Source organism: Notamacropus eugenii, chromosome 6 (genome assembly GCF_028372415.1).
Source record: "Notamacropus eugenii isolate mMacEug1 chromosome 6, mMacEug1.pri_v2, whole genome shotgun sequence".
NCBI lineage: Eukaryota > Metazoa > Chordata > Mammalia > Diprotodontia > Macropodidae > Notamacropus > Notamacropus eugenii.
The window spans coordinates 157524884-157541127 of NC_092877.1; the positions used below are offsets into that span (position 1 = coordinate 157524884).

At 37.7% G+C, this 16244-nt stretch overlaps 1 pseudogene; it reads left to right on the forward strand.

The window, feature by feature from the left end:
* Nucleotides 1-9631: 9631 nt before the first annotated feature.
* LOC140510738 (thioredoxin-dependent peroxide reductase, mitochondrial pseudogene) lies at nucleotides 9632-10973 on the forward strand (annotated as a pseudogene).
* The last annotated feature ends 5271 nt before the right edge of the window (nucleotides 10974-16244 follow it).

Sequence of the window (16244 nt, forward strand, 5' to 3'; positions counted from 1 at the left end):
GAGGATGGGATCATATCTTAAAAAAATGAAATCAAGCAGTGAGAGAGAAATATATTGGGAGGAGAAAGGGAGAAATGGAATGGGGCAAACTATCCCTCAGAAAAGGGGCAAGCAAAAGACTTATTAGTGGAGGGAAAAAGAGGGGAGGTAAGAGAAAAACATGAAGTTTACTCTCATCACATTCCACTAAAGGAAGGAATAAAATGCACACTCATTTTGGTATGAAAACCTATCTTACAATACAGGAAAGTGGGGGAGAAGGGGATAAGCAGGGTGAGGGGGGAGGATGGAAGGGAGGGCATGGGGAGGAGGGAGCAATTTGAGGTCAACACTCATGGGGAGGGACAGGATCAAAAGAGAGAATAGAAGTTATGGGGGACAGGATAGGAAGAGGGAAATATAGTTAGTCTTATACAACACGACTCTTATGGAAGTCATTTGCAAAACTACACAGATTTGGCCTATATTGAATTGCTTGCCTTCCAAAGGGAAGGGGTGGGGAGGGAGGGAGGAACAGAAGTTGGAACTCAAAATTTTAGGAACAACTGTCGAGTACTGCTCTTGCCACTAGGAAATAAGAAATACAGGTAAAGGGGTATATAAAGTTATTTGGCCTTATAGGACAAAAGAGAAGATGGAGACAAGGGCAGAGAGGGATGACAGAAGAGAGAGCAGATTGGTGATAAGGCTAATTGGAATGCTCAGTGTTTTGGGGTGGGGGGAGGGGATGAAGGGGGAGAAAATTTGGAACCCAAAATTTTGTGAAAATGAAAGTTAAAAGTTAAATACATCAATTAAAAAAAAAAACAGGGAGAAGCAGGAAGGGGCAAGTTGTCATTCTGCCCAGTGTTCCCTCTTTCCTTGTCTTTTTCAAAAGCATCACATGCCAGGCTCTCCTCTCCAGGGGTGCAGGCATCTCGTATAGGCACTGGGACTAGGTAAGCTGTCACTGACGAATGTAACCGCCTTCTAGGAGAAATCCTTTATTACAAGTGGGGTCAGAGATCAGTTGAGATTTTTCTTTTTAACATTTAATCCAAGATACACAATAGCCACAGTGAGAACCCTCAGGCTCACTCTCCTATCAGATGCAACCAACTCCAGAGAACCTAGAAACAGAGAAGCATCCTGTGGGTCTAAAAATTCAGACCTGCCACTGTCACTCTGAAATCGAGGTCTGCCCCTGAAGTTAGAAAGGAATCATTGGTACTGGCAAAGCCATCTATGTGACTAGGGGAATTTATTTCCCTTTTCTGAACCTCAGTTTCCTTCTCTGTAAAATGAGAGATGAGGATTTAATGTAGCCCCTTCCAGGGTTCTAGAAATATTTTCTGCTGCTGTGACCCCAGTCTGATCCTCCTGGGGTAACTTAGTGTTTGGAGTTCATTCTTCAGGACCAGTATGAAGGGTAAACTAAGGAAACCAGAACTGGAAAGATGTTCCTCTACCTGGTCAGTACTGAGGTGAACCCAGAGGTTTCAAAAATTTTTTTTTTTCTTCAGGGATTTTTTCCCCCTTCCACTTAAAAAAAAATAAAACTCAAAAGTACAAATAAAAAAAAAAGAAAATGACCATGCTCTCTATTTCCTTTCTATTTTCTGGGAACTGTCAGGTATTCCTCTCAAAGGCAGACTTCTTTTTCCTACATATGCTCTGGTGATTTGAAGCTATGGCTTTTAAAGTTACAAATCAAAGAAAAACATCTGCATATTTATATGAACAAGTAATTTTATTTCAACAAATCAAATTAGGAATAAAAATAAATATTATATTCATTTTAAATAAAGCCAAGAGGATTGAAAACTATGCAAAACAATATCAAATATTTCATAGTTTTAAAAAGGCAAATATAGTATTAAATAATGATTACTATAATAGCTGGCATTTATATAGTACTTTAAGCTTTGCAATGTACTTCCTTTATATTTTCTCATTTCATAGTACCTAAAAACCTGTAAAATAGGTGTTATTCTCTTTTCTAAATTAGGGAACTGAGTCCAAGAAAGGTATAGTCCACGTCACATAATAGTAAGTAATTGACTCAAGACCCAAGTAAAATGTTAAAAAATAATGGCACAGTCACCTTTTAGTTTTCCATCTGCTACAAAAGCATTACTAGGACTATGTCACTACTTTTTTGATCACTAATTATTTTCTCATGGGGAGGTTTTTTAATCATTAATTTCATTTTTTTACTCTAATCAATGTCCCTATTTTCATACTTTTCAATAGCCTAGTAAAGGTTTCTCCTGTAAGGAGAAGGCAGAGTGGAGCGAGTCCTTATATGACTTCTTTGTATTGGCTACATTTACTTTGTATTTTTCAGGCTATATCCACACACGTGGCTTATTTAGGCCACATTAAAAACACGTGAACTAAGTAGGTAAGTTAATCAGTTATGATGTCGTCATTTAGCATATGAGATAACTGAGCTTCCAAAAGTTTCTCTGTCTTACAGAGATATTAAAAATTCTTGCTTCTGGAGAAAATTCAGTTGGCTTTTACAGACTGGGAAAGTAGTGGCAATTGTGGTAAAGAAGAACGTCTAAAAGTGAGTGCAAGTGAGGTGGGAAATAAAATGATTCATGCCTAACAGAGATTAATGCATCAGAGAGAGTTGAGGCCAATGTGGTCCACTGGACAAGGGTAGCATAATGACAAGATCCTGGGGATATAGAGGTGGGGAAGGTTTGAACTACGACAGCCATACTGTTTGCTATTAGAGTGGGCTGCTAGAAAACTATGAGGTGAAGAAAGTGTATAGTAATCGTCTCAGGAATGTGACCCATCTACCTCCATCTTAGATATTAGCACCCTAAGGTGAAACCCTAGTGACCAGATGCTAATTATAGTCCTAGGGATTTCCCCAATATTACATAATTACTTGCAGCCAAGTTGAAAGGGAAAAAGTCAGGTTAGCTGGAAAGAAAGTGAGCAGAAGTGGGGTTTAGACAGTCTACAACATATAGCACAACAAACTCATAATGAATATTTGAAGTATTAAATGTCACTCCATTTTTTAAAAGGGATTAGATGAAATAAGATCAGGTACTTTTTGCAACTATGCCTGGAGGAAGAATTAGCCCAAAATTGATAAAGTTAATACATAATTATTTAAATAATATGAAAAATTAAAAGTTTTGTTTCCTTTATGTTCTTTTATCTTTTGTTCTTGACCACAGCACATCAAACAAAGGTCTTAAAACAAATAAAATCTTAAAAGTTCCAACTTTACACCAGACTCATTAATATTCATTCAGAATTTTCTTTTTACCTCTTGGGTCACTGAACTCCCCCAAAAATATGGTCCTTGGAATTATTAGCTAAGCTAATACATATCTAGAAAGCCTGAAAGAGAAGCATATGACTCTCACCATTCTTTGGCAGATATTCCTAACATGATGGGCTTATTCTGTGTACAAAGTAATTTTTCCTAGAAACCATCATGTTCAGCATCTTGCATAGTAAAAATTAGTATACTCATCATACCTGACGAAATAAAGAGAGATCTTGGGTGGGCATGAGCTTGCCACAACATTATAGAGCTACTCTTTTGTCTCTTGCCCTGGTAAATATAATGAATCTCCTATAGGCAGAAATGAGCATATTTAAAAAGTTTTAATTGATCAGCTAGAACTTCAGAGACATTTGATTTTAGATAGATTGTCCTGGCTTGCACTCTTGAGATTGGCAACCTGGGCATGAAGTTAAAACCTATAGTATTTAGTTGCTTTTATCTTTCACTTGCAGTTTCTAGCGTTCAAGCCCATTGTTTCACATTGAGACATTCTTAGAAGCAGTGTTTTAAAGCTGAAATTATCTTGGAAATAATTTAGCTGAAACTACTAATTTTTCATTAGAGGGAATTAGGATTATGATAATTAAAATAGCTCACCCAAGATCCCAGCTAAGTAGAATGGCTAGAATTCCAAACAACATCTCATAGCACCAAAGTCAATGTTTCACTATCTGACACTGATTTTACAGGTTTTTATTCTTTCTTCAATAAAGAGGATGAAGAAAACTTAGTATTCTCTACCCTCCATCTCCCCGTGAAGGTCCTGACAGCAGTGACTCATATCCGTTTACAGAGTATCTCGTAACTTCCTTAAGTAATTCCTCAGTGTGTCAGCAGTTGGACAACTCGTAGTTTCTTCTCTAGGAACAAACTCTACAATATAATAAAGCTGGGCATACTACCGGATGACACAACTCTGCAAAAGTTCTTTCAAAAGACTTGTCAAGGTATTTGAGATGTATAAATAAAACTTGAGTCATACCGTGTAGCATCTTTTTTTTAGCAACAATCTCAGAGGCCCATCTCCCTATTGCTATGCTCCAGAATAGCTAAAGGACCACTGAGTCTACCCTGATAATGTTTTCTCATCTTTCCTGCTAATGTTCAACAATTTTAAACATGCAGTACCCCTCTATACTAGTTACTGAATTATAATAATGACAGAAAATATTATATTATCATAGTAATAACTATTCTAAATAACTATTGTTTTCCTCTTAGTTCTGAAAAGATAAATCAGTCTCTGAAGGCCATGAATAAATGACATGATTACTCCTACACTCCAAGCACAAGATCATTAAATAGGTCAGCCAGGATCCTGTGCAACTGGGGGATCTAATTACTGTGTATAAATAAAAAATAAAATAAATTTTAAAAAGTATAAATAAAAACCAGAGTAGCTGAATGCTTTCCATGAAGGAAGAACTTGATCTCCTCCATCACAGTTTAGATCAATCCAAAGCTCTTGAAGGAGAAAATTGGCCAGAGACTTCTGGACCAAATTCACCTCCCCTGCCCAGATGTCTTGAGTCTTCTGAATCTCATGATCAAATCATTGCCAACCAGGAGTTCTCAGCAGGAGGACTTTTAGCACACCTCCTCATTAAATATCCACCAATCATTGAAGGTACACACTTGATTTAAAGTGCTTCAGAATTTCACTTGTGGTCTTTGGTTGCCAAAAGAAACCACTAATCACCAATTTATAGATTATTGACTAGCTGAATTAATAAAGTGATTAATAAAACCTGGAAAGCTTGGTTCTTGGGGTTTTATTTGCTACTGTATATAGAAGACTTTTCAACAGACACAAATACCTCTTCAAAACTTTTCCCTAACTCATATTCTAGAGGAAATGGGAAAATGTGCACATTAAAGCCTAGGAACAGTCCTAGGTGTCTACTGTACTTAAAGAGCTCTGGATTCAAATTAACCATCAATTTTATTTTGTTACTTGAAAAATGTGCAAACTGTAAAGCAAGAAGTCACTATTTTCTGTCCAAATAGGGAAGCTTTCTAGCTAATCTTAAATAGTCAGTCATGTCTTTTTTAAATATAGAGTGAAGTGTGCATGATCCTTGAGACTTGGAATTGTTTTTGTTCTATCTTTGTATTCCTAACACCCAGCCTTATGGAGCTTGAGAACTTAACAAATACTTACTGGATTCAATTGAATTAAATAGGATGAACCACTAAGATGATCTTAGGTAGCAGAAAGTCAGCAAAAGTCTCAATTTATTTAGGAAAAAGCTTTTTCTCACTTCTTTAGAATCCCTAAATGGTGATCTTGCCTCTCCATGGTAATCTTTCTGTTCTTCCTCTCTCTCACTCCCTCTGATGCCCTTCCTTACCCTTTTGCATAGTCATTTAATTTTTTAAACAAATGGATTTAATCCCACAGAACTATCTTTATTTCCCTGAACTATATGTGACTATCACTTCTATATACACTCTACTTCTTATTTAAGAAATGCTTTAGAAGGGTTCTAGTGCCTCTTCCTATTTGATATTTTGAAAACATTTAAGTGAGTGTCTTCTTTGTCTTGTTTTTTCTAATCTTCATTTTGCTTTGAGCACTTTTGAACAGTACTTTTGAGAACTTTTGAACAGTCTTTCTTGAATTCTGAAATATTCTAAACCTCAAATGTCACTAGTTTGATAAACACTGTTGGCAACAATATTTTGAAGTTGTTAGCCCTTGGCAAAGTCTTATGTAAGCTGTTTCCTTAATCTGTAGCATGAGAATAACAATACACAAATTTTGAAAAAAAATATGTTGACAAATTACTTTGCAATTATAAAATTTCAGAGATTTGCAATATTTTTGACATGGAAATTCTCCCAGAAAGCAGAGCACATGAAATCTTTCTTGCCCATATTGTTCTCTTAAGTTTCTGTAGCCAAAATATTCTGATGGCCAGCAAAGTGATGAGATTTACTGAACTTTGAAAGGTTGTCCTCCCACAATAAATATTTGGTTTATTGCCAGTTTGATAGTAAAAGGTTTTTTTTTTTTTTCCAATGTGAGAGAGTCAGTCAGAGCTTTTGCTTACAATGAGAGAGAGAAGGAGGGAGATAGATAGACAGATAAATATAGAGTTTTCAGAAACCTCTGGTTACCACTTCTCCATGATTTCATTGGTATAAGTAACTTTCAATAAGGAAGCCCGCTCTTCTGATGTAGATTATCAGTTTTTCTGCAGCCTACCATCCCTGAGAATACCTAAGGCACTGAAAGATTAAATGACTCACTTAGAGCCACACAGTATGTATCCCAGGCAGAATCTGAAGCCAAATCTTTATGACTCAGAGGCCCACTCTTTATCTAGTCATTATTCTATGGTGGTTTAAATATGTCTTATTACCAACATTGTTAGTAGCTCTCTACTAAATGTGAAGATAATAGACACCTACATGAAAAGTTATCTTTCCCTTCCTTTGCAATAGCGAGTGTAATAAACCTATTCCAGGAAACAAAATAATGAAACTATACATCCTGATTCTCCAGTCCCTAGACACATGGTTGTTGTTTTGTTTTTTCTTTTTTAAACCAATTCTATACCATCTGAAAGGGAAAGGAATAATGCATTCAAATGTTAAAAAAAGAAGGACGAAGTAAAGAAAAAATGAAGGAAGGAAGAAACAAAGAAAGAAACAAAGAATCAAAGAAAGAAAAAGGAAGCAAGGAGGGAGTGAGAAAGGCAGGGAGGGAAAAAAGAAAAAACGGAAACTGAATCAATTCTTTCTCCCATTTGAGCCCTTTCTCCTTTGGCCTCATTTAGTCTCCTTTAGTGGGAAATTTAGTTACATGGAGGTGAGGAGAGATTTCATATTCACACATATGAATGGGAGAACTTAGTTTTGTTATGTTTTTGCTTTTGCTTTTGTTTACTTTGCTTTTGTTTGTTTTTAACAATAGTATGTCATCATTAGGAAGACTGCAAAGTATGGGAAGGAAAGAACTAGATTTGGAGTCAAAAGACCTCAGTTTGAATCTCAATCCCTTTTAAAGAGTAAGGATCCACATTTACATGTGAATAAAGAGCTGTTGTCCCATTTGTTTGATTGGGAAATGAAATTTCTTTCTATTGTGCCCGTGTTATAGTTAAAACCAATAACTCCAGGGAAAGAAAGTATACCACAGGCCACTAAACTTTCTTCTCGTTAGATCCCCAAAAGCATAGTCCAGAAATGTAACCATCATGAAGGTGACAATGTACAACTTCTGTTGCAGGTGCTTTTTTTGCAGCTGCAATGATTTAGAAAAGAAGTTTCTCACCAACAAAATCCTTGACACTGTTAAATGGTTTAGCATAAGATAGGGACATTGTTTTATCAGTGGGAAAAACTTTAAAGAAGATGATTTATCATCTGATTTGTAGTTTTACTTAAGGACTACTGGGCCTATCCATCTAACTTGTAGCTGAAACTTCCAATATCTGTCTATGTGTTGTCTCCCCAATAGAATGTGAGTTCTTCAAGAACAGGCACTACCTCAGTTTTCTGTTTATATCCCAAGTGCTGTGCACATAGAACTTAATAGCTATTTATCATTCATTCAGCAGATTTACTGGGCCATTTTTGAGACCGAGTGATAAAGTAACTGTGCTAGTTGTAAAGGCTACTAGTAAGCTGAAGTAGTTCTCCCCTTTAGCTACACCAGATCTTAGCTCTTCAGAAGAACCAAAAAATAGGCTGAAAGGAGAGTTTATTCCCTACATGTTCACCAATACAGTAGTGTGTTTCTACCAATATTGCATGCTCAAAAGGAAATCATCAGACAAGCTTTATTTTCTATCCTTAAAATCACAGGTAAAAAAAAAGTTAATAGTATACTGACTTTGTTCAGTACACATCTTCACAATTTATAATAGATTATGAAAAGACATAAAAATCAGTTCATTATGAATTACTATGGAAAAGTATTGCATTAGAAAACATGTAGTATAATTAATAATTCTCCTAGAAAAAATTACTTACCGCTATAAACTTTCATATAGACTGCAGAAATCTTGCAAAGAGGAGCATCAACTACTAGAAAGCAGAAGATAACAGAATGGCACTAACCTATTCAATCAAACTTTATTCATTTTACAGAAATGTCATAACTGAAAAATGTTTGAAAAACTTTTGTTGTTTGTACCTGATTAAAACCAGGGCATTGGCAAAATGATAATATCTTTGTTCATGGAATCTATAGCAACGAACCTGAACAAACAAGAGTAGATATTTTAAAATGTGTACGCCTTTTGAATTGCCATGAAAAGTTGAAATAAACAAAGACGCTTCCTGCCCTTGTCCCTACAAGTCCACACAGGGCATCAAGTGTAGGCATTACAAACAAATTGACATGTTTGCGTTTTGTGGTCCATCTATGGTGCTAAATAAGAATAAACAAGAGCAAATGAATAAAGACGCACGCACACACACACACAAACATACACGCACACACACAGATACAAACACTTCCCCAGCTAGGTGGCACAATCAACTGGGAATCAGGAAGATGAAATTTAAATCCTGCCTCTGATGTTTACTAATTATGAGACCTTACACAAGTCCTTTAACCTCTCTGAGCACCAGTTTCTTCATCTGTAAAGTGGGAGGAGTTCAGACATGCTTTGAAGGAATCCACAAAGAAAAGCAATCTTAAACCTTTTAATATTTCTTCCACTTTACAGTCTAGAGAAGACAATAGTAATTAAGGGAATGTGTATAATGTACTTTTCAAATAGGTCAAATACCTCATCTGATTAGTAATTCAATTCCAAATATAAAGCTGAAATGTAATGCCTACAAATATAGCCTAGTCTCCTCCTATATTTAAAAATGAGGACTGGAAAAAGAACTTGTTCTATTTAATAAATGCTACTGTTTTTATATTGAAGTTTAATGATACTTATTCCAGACCTTCCATTAGGACTTCAGAGAATGTCATCATGTTTAACTTTCCAGAAGACATTATTTTTTAATGTGCAAATGGACCTCTTACTTAGGGATCAGAAGCCTTCACAGTATATGAAATGTCATTTTGCTCTAAGACTTAGGACACTGGGGAAAATATTATCCTCTATATCCTATAGGCATTTAGCAGAGATGCCTAAATTTTGATGGCTTTAAAAATTCTTTGTGGCTTTGGATCTGGAAGGAACTTCTTAAAAAAGCCATATGAGGAAGCAGAAAACAGAAGCAGAAGCTATCAGGCAGGAGTGAGATAACATCAGTGTAAGGCACCTGCTAGGCCTCAAACCTGGACCATCCAAGCATACCACATGATAATGGCCAGCAGTCATTGCTTATCCGACCAATATAAATAAAGACAATGGAGGGAAGATGGCGGCTTCCTTGGGAAGGTTACTTCGGGCTTCGGTTGCTCACCATGTGAACTCCTTTCCTTTGGGCATTTCTGCAGCCTTTAGACCTGTTGCTGCTAGAAACACATTCCCAGCCAACGTAATGCCCACAAGTGATAACCATTCAAAATTTTCCTTCAGCACCAGTTCTTCAACTTATGTGCCTGCTGTAACCCAACATGCTCCATATTTTAAGGGTGCAGCTGTTGTCAAAGGAGAATTCAAAGAAATCAGCCTTGATGACTTTAAAGGCAAATATTTGGTGCTTTTCTTCTATCCTCTTGATTTCACTTTTGTGTGTCTGACAGAAATTGTTGCTTTTAGTGACAAAGCTAAAGAATTTCATGATGTGAACTGTGAAGTCGTTGCAATTTCAGTGGATTCCCACTTTAGCCATCTGGCCTGGATAAATACACCAAGAAAGAGTGGTGGTTTAGGCCATATGAATATTCCACTCCTGTCAGATTTAATCAAACAAATTTCCCGGGATTATGGTGTTCTGCTTGAAGGACCTGGCATTGCATTAAGAGGTCTCTTCTTAATTGACCCTAATGGAGTTATCAAACACATGAGTATCGATGATCTCCCTGTGGGCCAAAGTGTGGAAGAAACTCTTCGTTTGGTGAAGGCGTTCCAGTTTGTGGAAGTACGTGGAGAGGTCTGCCCTGCAAATTGGACACCAAATTCGCCTACGATCAAGCCATCTCCGAATGCTTCCAAAGAATACTTTGAGAAAGTGAATAAATAGACAATACGAAGTATTGAAGACCCGTGTAGCTTTTTAAATTATGAAGAAACCACAAATTGGAATCTGCAATAATATGTAAAAAATTACTGCATATAGAAGAGTAGAATATATGGCAGTTATGCCTGTTTCTGTGAATTTCACCCCCAAATGCTGAGTTTTCATCAAATTGCCCCCCCCAAATAAAACTATGTACCCTTGATAGTTGTTGCTAGTTCAGAGTATCATTTAGTACCAAATCCTTGCTTTTCCCATAGGTCTCCTTTACACGTTGCACTTAACATATATTTGATGTCTTCATTGGAACCAGAGGTTCACTTCCTGAATTTATAGGCTAAAGAAATCGCTTGTCTTTCTATGCATAAGATAAAGGTGTAGCAAACATTTAATCAGAATCCTCTGAGGGGCTTGAGTTATAGGTAAACAGGTGTAACTGCTTTCCCTTAACTGATTATCCTTTTGTAGATTTTTTTTTATTATTATTAAACCAGAGTCATTTTTCTCCATAAAGTGAACGTTCTGTAACTAAAGATAGTAACTTCAGAGGTCTAATTTGGCTCATGGCACATTTGAGTACAAGACACGTATGAAGCATATTTACTTTTTAAAAAACCCAACACTGAACAGTAGTAAATTAAAGTGGTTAATCATGGGCAGACCAGAGATTTTTAATTCAGGGGTTCATTTACCATTATTTGAAGTTTGAGTGAACTTTATGCCTTGATACATTTGAAATACTATTTAATTTGATTTTAAAAGATACCTGTTGAACCCCAGAGTTATGTATAATGCAGCTTTGGAAATTACTGAACATTTATTTTTTGTAGCTGGTGAATGGCTAAGTGTACATGCTTTAATCAAGAATAAAGAAGTTTTAAAGTAAAAAAAAAAAATAAAGACAATGGAGTCTGACACTGAGACCAGAACACAAGAAGTAAACAGATATGAATGAGTTGCAGAAATAATGAGACTAGAGTCAGGGAACTGGGGCAGATTGGTGCAAAAGCAAGGATCCTAAAATACACGGGGGGAGGTCTGCTATAACAGATTCTTAGATCTGTATTTATAAAAAGAAAGGTAGTTTTTGAGGGTTTAATAATCTCCTTTAATCAAACACATATGGGGGGCACAGTCAAGATGGCAGAGAAGAAAGACTCACATACTCTAGCTCTTCCCCCCCAGCCCATAAAATTCCTGCACAGAAAAGCTCTCAAAAAAATTCTAGAGCAGCAGAAGCCACAGAATGATGGAGTGGAAGGGATTTCTAGGTTGGGGTGGTCTGGAAGGCTGATGGGAAAGGTCTGTTGCACTGGACAGGGAATGGAGCCCAGCCCAGCCTTGGCCCCTCAGCACTAGGAGGAGCAAGACAGAGCAGGCTTCTGGGACAAAGTCCTCAGCACCATCTGAGTTTTGCAGATCACTTAACCCACAGATGCTAAAGGACAATGACAGGACTTTTTCAACTACAGTCAGAAAGGAGAAGTGTCCTTCCCTAGCACAAGCCCCAGGTTGTGGCAGCGGCAGTAACAGCAGCGGGAAGGGGGTGGCTTCAGTGGCCAGGACAGCAGCCAGGGTCAATTGTTGGAGTACATCAGCTTAAAGGCCCTGGGGGAATTGAGTAGCTACTCTGAACCTCAGCCCTGAGCATGGTCCTGGGCATGGCAGAGCTGGAAGTCGCTGAGGGATAAACACCTTTGATTGTGCCACCTTTGAGGAACTGAGAACTTCCACCTCCTCAGACTATGCCCTACTCTTGACAAAGGAACCAAAATTCAAGGAACAGTTTGGGAAAATGCTCAAAAAAGGAAAAAATAAGACTACAGAAGGTTACTTTCTTCGTGAACAGGTAATCTCTCCCATCTTTTCAGATGAAGAAGAACAATGTTTACAATTAGATAAAGACATAAAAGCCAAAGTTTCTGAATTCAAAGCTTCCGAAATAAATAGGCAATGGTCCCAGGCCATAGAAGAGATCAGAAAGGATTTTGAAAATCAAATAAGAGAGACGGAGGAAAAATTGGGAATATAAATTAGAGCAATGCAAGAAAATCATGAAAAAGTGAGTCAACAGCTTGCCAAAATAAACCCAAAAGAATGCTGATGAAAATAACGTCTTCAAAAATAGTCTAACTCAATTGGCAAAAGGGTCCCAAAAAGCCCATGAGGAGAAGAATGCTTTAAAAAGCAGAATTAGCCAAATGGAAAAGGAAGTTCAAAAGTTCACTGAAGAAAATAATCCTTTAAAAATTGGAATGGAACAGATGGAAGCTAATGACTTTATGAAAACCCAAGAAATTACCCAAAAAAAAGACCCAAAGGATCAATAAATGAAAGATAATGTGAAATATCTCATTGGAAAAACAACTGGCCTGGAAACTAGATCCAGGAGAGACAATTTAAAAATTGTGGGACTACCCGAACTCCATGATCAAAAAAAGAACCTAACATCATCTTTCATGAAATTATCAAGGAAAACTGCCATGATATTCTAGAATCACAGGGCAAAATATTGAAAGAATCCACTGACCACCTCCTGAAAGAGATCTAAAAAGATAAATTGTAGGAATGTTGTAGGAAATTCCAGAGTTCCTAGGTCAAGGAGAAAATATTGTAAGCATCTAGACAGAAACAATTTGAGTATTGTGGAAATGCAATAAGGATAACACAATATCTAGCAGCTTCTGCATTAAGGAATCGAGGGCTTAGAATATGATATTCCAGGAGTCAAAAGAACTAGGATTAATGGCAAGAATCACCTACCCAGCAAAGCTGAATATAATACTTCAGGGGAAAAAATGGTCATTCAATGAAATAAAGGACTTTCAAGCATTTTTGATGAGAAGAGCAGACAGAGCTGAAAAGAAAATTTGACTTTCAAACACAGAACTCAAGAGATGCATGAAAAGGCAAACAGGAAAGAGAAATCACAAGGGATCTACTAAAGTTGAACTGTTTACACTCCTACATGGAAAAATAATATTTGCAACTCTTGAAATTTTTCTCAGTATTTGGGTAGTTGGAGCAATTACATATACACACGCAGACACACATATATACATAGAGAGAGAGAGACAGAGACACAGACAGCACAGGGCGAGTTGAATAGGAATGGATCATATCTAAAAAAAATAAAATTAAGGGATGAGAGGAGAATATATTGGGGGAGAAAGAGAGAAATGGAATGGGACAAATTATAGAGGCAACACAAAGCTTTTCCAATGGAGGGGAAATGGGGGGAGGTTAGAGGGAAAAAGTGAAGCTTAATCTCAGCACATTTGGCTCAAGGAAGGAATAACATGCACACTCCAATTTGTTGTGAAAATCTATCTTATACTTCAGGAAAGTAGTGGAGAAGGGGATAACTGGGACAGGGGGGAAATGATGGAAGGGAGGGCAAATGGGAGGAAGAAGCAATTAGAAGTAAACACTCTTGGGGAAGGACAAGGTAAAAAGAAAGAATAGAAAAAATGGGGGACAGGATAGGATGGAGGGAATATAGTTAGTCTTACAAAACGTAAGTGTTGTGGAAATCATTTAAAACTACACATATATAGCCTATATTTAATTGCTTACCGTCTCAGTGGGGATGAGTGGGGACAGCGAAAGGAAGAGAAGTTGGAACTCAAAGTTTCAGGAAAAAATGTTGAGAATTGTTTTTGCATACAACTGGGAAATAAGAAATACAGGTAATAGGGTATAGAAACTTATCTTGCCCTGCAGGACAAAAGAGAAGATGGAGATAAGGGAAGGGAGAGGTGTTAGAAGGGAGGGCACATTGTCAGAAGGGACAATCAGAATGCAAGGCGTTTTGGGGTGAGGGGAGGGAAGAGATGGAGAGAAAATTTGAAACTAAAAATTTTGTGAGAATGAATGTTGAAAATTTAAATAATAAAAAATCAATCACATCTGTAATTCACCTAGGTCATGAAAAAAGTCAGCTCCCTGAACTTCAGAGAAAATACAGAAAAATCAAAGATCAACATGCATGACTTCCAACTCTCTGAACATAATCAATACATATGTCGCAGATGAACAGACAGGTTCAATTGTCTGACCATAGTTACCAAAGAGGGAAACACCAACAACTTGGTTTTCAAAACTAGGGGGCTCCTTACTGGCTTTCCAGTCTTTCTGGCCAAACAAACACTTTCAGTCCTCAGTTTTGCCCTTAGTACAGAACATTGGTTGATAAAGGCAAGATTCAATCAGAGGCACTGGATAATACTAAAACAAAAACAGCTAAAGATCCCATTTTGCTTCTCATCACACTCCACCCTTCCAGGATCCTTGCCCTTACAATCTAAATGGCCATGTATCCTGGAAAAAATAGGGGCATTATACTTCTTGATTATGCTAAAACAAAAACAGCGTAAGATTCTACTTTGCATACCCTTACACTGCACTTTTCCAGGATTATTGGCCTTATAATCAAAATGACCATGGATCCTGGGACAAATAGAGACGTTAACTTTTTTTATGCAAATACAAGTAATTCAAATTTGCAGAATATGTAACATACCAACTCATTACCAGGGTGGTTGTATGGCTTTAAACAAACACAAAGGTATATACATAACATAACACCATTCATTGAGGAGAGAGCAACCAGTTCCTCTTTCCTCAATCCCAAACAGAAATGTCCTCCCTACCTTGCACTGCAAGCACTCTCAGGTTTAGGCTCTAGTAAGCCCAGTCCCAGTCTTAGCAATGCTGCAGCTTCTTCTTCCAACTCCTGAGTGGGGCTTCTGGGCAACAAAGCCACTAAGATGGAATCTTTGGGGGTACAGAACACTTCCCCCCACCCACCATAAGCAACTCTACCCCCAGGGTCCCAAATGGTCCCAGGAGAATGCTGCAAAAACCTACACTCGATGACTGGCTGCACACTCCCCACCTTGTCTCAAGGCTAAATTCTGAGATCCTAGGTTCCTCCTCCTGCATCAGGAGCTGAGCGCTTCCAACTCCCACCTGGGTCTACACAAGCAATTTTCTGCTCCCCTTCCTCTCACCTCACCAAGGTCAGCACATTGGCAGTTTTCTGACCAGTATGAAGTCAGTTTTCCACTCAGGTTCAAGGGCTCCATTCCAAGTTCTCATCGCTCTGGTTTGGTTTCTGTATACCATATACTTTCACTGCCTTCACTCCCCTAGCACTGTCAGAATCCAGGCTAATCTATTCGTGCCCAGGTTCTGACCATCCCCACTTCCCAGGGCTGCACAGAACTATAGCCACCACAACTGGCAAACAATTATCCTAGTCCCAGAAAACCTGATACTTTCCTTTTAATTTATCCAGATCCTACTGATATGCCATAATGTAACAGTAAGGACCCTGACATATACGGGGAGCCTGCTACCACAAGTTCTTAGAGCTGCATTTATAAAATGAAAGTTATTTTGTGAGGGGGTTAGTAATCTTCTTTAATCAAACACATATATTATTCACCTAGTTCACGGGGAAAAGTTTCTGAGCTTTGGAGAAAATACAGAGAAATCAAAGATCAACAGAAATGACTTCCAACTGTCTGAACATAATCAACACACATATCACAAATCAACATACAGGTCTGTCTGACGATAGTTACTAGGGAGGGAAGCACCAACATCTGGGTTTTCAAAGCCAGGGGGCTCCTCAGAGGCTTCCCGCAGTCTTGCATGGTTAAACAAACACCTCTAGTTAGTAAACCACATAGTAAAACCTCACTCTCAGAGTATCTATCCATTTTTTTAGAGCCAAAGGACATCGCAGTCCTTCAGAACCAGTGCCTCCTTAAGAAAAGATGTGAGCCTTCCTGCAAATCTTCCCAGGACCATCAATGGAGGGGAGGAAGGGGGGATTTTTAATCAC